This window comes from Elephantulus edwardii, unplaced genomic scaffold, assembly GCF_000299155.1.
Source record: "Elephantulus edwardii isolate Elephantulus edwardi_28Jun2011 unplaced genomic scaffold, EleEdw1.0 scaffold00382, whole genome shotgun sequence".
Classification (NCBI taxonomy): Eukaryota; Metazoa; Chordata; class Mammalia; order Macroscelidea; family Macroscelididae; genus Elephantulus; species Elephantulus edwardii.
Window position 1 is genome coordinate 1,770,056 of NW_006400132.1, and position 5,499 is coordinate 1,775,554.

A 5,499-nucleotide genomic window follows, 5' to 3' on the forward strand; every position below is an offset into this window, starting at 1 on the left:
CTCTCCTAGTGCAATATGTCTCCTGATCTTCAGACTGCTGGCACAAATGTATTGTTGTGGAACCAAGTAAGATTAAGTCATTGACAGTTTTTGTTTTTGTTTTTTTATTGTTGGGTTGTTTTTGGGGTTTTTTTTTTGTATTTTTAAAACTTTAATTATGACTTCAACAAAAGTTTACAGAAAAGTTAGACTTTCATTCATTCATTGTTGCATATTTGAATCCCTTCTCACTTCCTTGCCTCACCACGTTCAGTTTTTTTGTTTTTGTTTTTTTTGTTTTTAATTCATTCACTGTTGCACAGTTATCTTCCCCCTCATTCTCCCTGTCCTCTTTGTAATACCCCTCTGATTCTGGTTTGTTGTTGTACATATAATGTCTAATAATATATACCTTTTAAACAGTTCTTGTTCTGCATGCGGATTGAATAGATGTGAGAGAAAAAAATCCAACCCTGAATCCTACGTTTCTTAATTTTAAACCATGTGGTACTGACTTACTTTATTTGCACACAGCTACTGATCTAGGTATAGGTTTTACATGAACATTCACACAAGTGTTCTGGGATTAACATTCTTCTTAATGTTAGTCATACTTTTTTTACAGTCAAGTTCATATAGGAATTACAATTTTGTGTCATATCTCGATTCTCTCAAATACATCTGATATTTTTGAAATGTTCTTTCTTTTATGCTAATGTGCACTCTTTTCCAGAATTTCAAATTCTTTCATCCTCACTATATGATTTCAATATATTAGGTATTGTCTGCAACTCACCACGATCTTTGGTTTGGTAAAATCATAGACAAAATTAATAACCTCTTTTTCTCTTTCCTAATTTTCTTTTAAACTGTGTAAAAAGAAACATGATATAATATTTGCTAGTAGGATTAAGTACATTCACAATGTTGTAGTACATTTCACTGTCTACTCACCACTAGCTATTATTCCAAATTTTTGTACCCACTAAGTAATAAATTCTTATCTCTTCTTCCCCAAAGCCCCCCCCCCCTTTTTTTCCCTTGAAGTGAAACAAAAGAGTTTATTAGTGGCTCTCGGGGCAGACTTACTGTCTGAGGCCAGAGAAAGGCAGGGTCAGGCAGTAACTTTACCAGTGAGGAAGAGCTACAGGTTAAACTTTACAGGTAGGGGGTAGGGAGGTCAAACTGGTGGTCAGATCTCGTGGAGAAAGTTGATTGGATGCCCTTTGTTAGCTTCTAATGACAGAGCTGCTCAGTCATGAAAGATGTGATCAATGGCTGGGTTTCCTTCTGATTGGCCAGTCGTCTTACATCAGGTAGATTGGGATGTCTCTTAGAAGGTGCAGTCAGCACAAGATGTCACCCAAGCCTCAAGGTCACCTTTCATTCCAGCCTTTTTGGTTACACAGGGGCGATGTAGTCTCTCTGGCTACTTCCTGCTGAATGGGGCGGCGAATGGGGCTGGCTGGAAGGAAGTTCACTTGGGAGTTGGGAATGTGGAGGGACAACATTTGGTTTACTGCGACTTGAGAGATTTCTTGGATACAGATCTGTAAAAACTTAAAAAAAAACAAGGCAATTAATACTGGGCAAACTATTAAGAGAGGATCAAGAACTGGGGCTAACCAGGTTTACAGTGGAGACTTGAGTGTAGGTTTCTTGGACATAAAATCTCCATACAGTCTAGAGCTGGTGAAGCCAGGAGGAGAATTGGAGAGAGAGACAGGAGGAAGGGAAGGAGAAAGAGGGCCTTCACATGGAAGGCGTGACCCGGTGAGACATAGGCTGGTGGGTCCAGTTGGCTTAGACATCCAGGGGGCTTGGGTTTCAGATGGTGCAGGAGCCCGTTTGATGCGAGAAACATGGTACCAAGGGTGAATGGCCGAGAAGTTGGACGGCTGTAGGGGTAGTTAGAATAACAATGTGAGGACCAGACCAGCTGGGTGGAAGGGGTCTGGGTGCAGACTTTTAAGAAGAACAGAGTTATCTGGATGGAGGAGAGGGTGTTTCTCTGGGGTAGGTATACAGAGAGCTGACGGAAGGGTCCTGTCAGCATGTTCTCGTAGAAGATGCCTTAATAGAGATAAATAAGGTAGGTAGGAGGCTAGCGGGGGAGGCTCATATGGAAAATTATGAGTGAGAAGGAAAGGGCACCCATAGAGAAGTTCAAACGGGCTAAATCCAGAAGGGGAACGTGGAGCAGCACATAACCTGGTTAGAGCTAGAGGGAGTAGAGTGGGCCAAGAAGGTTTTACTTCTATGGAGAATTTGGTTAGGTGGTCTTTTAGGAGACCATTGGTTCGCTCTACCTTTCCAGATGACTGGGGATGATAAGGTACATGTAGCTTCCAGGTGATGTTTAGAGTAGTCAATACCTGTTGAACACTTTGGGATACAAAGGCATGCCCATTGTCTGACTGGATATGAGTGGGTAGGCCAAAATGAAGTATGATCTGTTCTATTAATGTGGAAGAAACTACAGCTGCTGTTTCATGTGCTGTAGGGAATGCTTCAATCCAGCCTGAAAAGGTGTCAACTAAGGTTAGTAAGTAATGCCATTTTTATATTTTGGCATATGGGTGAAGTCAGTTTGCCAGATTAGTCCTGGTAAATGTCCCGTCTTTTGGTGAGTGGGAAGGTTGGGGTGCATGACCCCTTGGGGTGAGACCTTAGTGCAGATAGAGCACTGAGAATGAATTTGGTGTATTTTGCTAGCTAGAGAGAGGCTATAGAACAAAGGATAGCCAAAACAGAAAAGTGCTCTAGGTCCAATGTGGGGAGAATTATGGGTATTAGTGAGGATTTTGATAGCTTGAGAATTGGGTAGAGCAATTTTCTCTCCAAGAAAAATCCAAACTTTAGGTGTAATGCATCCTCCTTTTGCTTGCAAATCATTAACTTCATCACAGGAATAGATAGGATTAATTTCAGTAGTGAGGAAAAGGACAGGAGCAGGAGAAGCACGAGTGAGGCTACGGGTGACAGTGTCAGCTTTAGCATTTCCTTGAGCAACAGAGGTTTGGGCTGACTGATACCCTTTGCATTGTACAATGGTTACTTCAGAAGGTAGGAGGAGAGCTTTCAGTAGTTTAGAAATGAGAGTAGCGTTAACGATAGGAGAGCCTTTATTAGTAAGGAATCCCCGTTCTCTCCACAAGGCGGCATGGCAATAAGCAATAAGAAGGGCATACTTGGAGTTGGTATAGATGGTGACTCGCTTTCCTTTGGCTAGAATTAGGGCTCTGGTGAGAGCAATTTGCTCAGCTTTTTGTGAGGAAGTGCCTTCAGGTAGACAGCTTCCATGGTGTCATGGTTAGTGACTAATGCATAGGGGGCTTTGTGGCAGCCATTTGGGTCTAGTGCTGAACTCACATCGACAGAGACAGATCAGGATCTTATAGAGAAATGTCTGTTAGGCCAGACCTAGGAGAGGACAGATTATCAAGTACTTCTGGATAGGAGTGTGTGTTGAGAAGAAGGTTGGAAGGAAGAAGAGAGGCCGGTTTAAGAGGTGGTGACACCTGGAGAGTTATAGAAGGGTTTTCAATAAACAGAAGATGGAAGGTCTGTAAGCATGATGGACTAAGAAGGGTTAAGGGTTTGTGGGTGAAAAGGTCTGTAAGATTATGTGAGGAGTAAACAGTAATAGGCTGTGAGAGCGTGAGATTGAGAGCTTCTTTGGCTAGTTCAGCTGCAGCTCCAAAGGCACGCAGGTAGGGTAATCAACCTTTAACAGCAGTGATGAGCTACTTAGATAAGTGAGCAATTGTTGGTATATTGGTCCTATAGGCTGTGTAAGGACTCCTCCTGCATGGCCTTGGCACTTGTCCATGACTAGGCAGAAGGGTTTAATCGGGTTGGGAAGAGAAAGAGGAGGGGCAGAGATAAGGTTATCACGGAGTGTGGAGAAAGTTTTGCGAACAGTGGTAGAAGAAGTGAGTGGGCCTTTAGGGGTTTCACGGGTGGCATTGTATAGGGATTTGCCAAAGTAGCGAAATTTGAGACTCAGTGCCGGAAGAACCTCGTGAGCCCAAGAAGAGAGAGTGTTTGGTATGCATTTTCAGGCGATTGTAGAGATTGAATAGCTGAAATGAGGTAAATGGTGAGAGATTTTGTGGTGGGGGTGAGAAGTACCCCAGGTATGTGACAGAGGGTAACGAAAGCTGGGCTTTGCCTGTTGAGACATGATAGCCCTTGGATCCTAGTTAAGGAGTTAGAGCAGTGTGATGACGAGAAAAATCATTGGAGGGACTGTATAAGAGATCATCAACATATTGTAACAAAATACTGGGAGAGAGGGAATGTGAGGACAAATCCTGGCTAAGAACCTGACCAAAGAGGTGGGGACTGTCACAGAACCCTTGAGGGAGCACATTCGACATGCATTGTCACAACACGTGGGTGTCAGGGTCAGTCCATGTAAAAGCAAACAGGAAATAGGAGTCAGGGTCTAAGGGAACTGTAAACAAAGCATCTTTTAGATCTAAAACAGTGAAATGAGTGGTGTTTTGTGGTATATGTGATAGGAGTGTATATGAGTTAGGAACTACTGGGTGTATGGGGATAACTGCATCATTAATGAGGTGCAGGTCTTGAACAAACCGATAGGCTCTTGATGGCTTATGGACCGGGAATATAGGAATGTTGCAAGGAGAATTAATGGGAATTAAGAGGCTTTGGCTAAGGAGCCAGGAAATGATAGGAAGCAGGCCACATCTATGGGTAGCAGAGATTGGAAACTGAGGACGAGAAGAGAATAGTGTAGGGAAGTGTCCCATACAATTTTGTCCACTTCAGAAGGAGGGAGAGGTGGCTTGCTATTTGGGGAAGTAGACAGATGAGAGATGAGAGGAAGCAAGAGGGAGGCATTTGTAGAAGGAGGCAACATGAGAGGTATAGAAATGGTTGATCTGAGTGTCTGCAAGATGCCTTGACTTAACAGAGGGACAGGGCAGGAAGGCATTACTAGGAAAGAGTGTGTGAAAGGTGTATTGTCAAGTGTACAGGGCAAGGGAGGAGTTTGATGTGGAAAAGTGGGTTTGCCGTCAATCCCCATGACTGCAACCTGGGAAGGAATAGTAGCACCTGAAAAGGTGGGGAGGATGGAATATGTAGCCCCCGAGTCTAGTAAAAAAGATATGGCAAAGGAATCACTGACAAAGGAGATTAATCAGAACCGGCTTTGACAAGTACTGTGGCAAATGGACAATTAAAACAGACTTTCAAGGGGGGAAAAAGAAAAAAGAATGAACTGGGGAGGAGGGTAGAGAAAATAGTGCAACAATGAATAAATGAAAACCCCAAATCCCTGTAAATGTTCATGAAAATTAATAAAATTTAATTTTTTTTAAAAAAGAAGATATAGACTTACCCACTATAAAAATTGGCACCTGAATGTCAGTGAGGGTTATGGGGGTCCCTAAGGCCTGGCATCGTCAATCTTCATCCATGAGACCCAGGAGTTCCAGGGGCAGAACTGCCTCATAGGTGGTCGGGAGCTCAAGGCGGACAGTAGCTCAC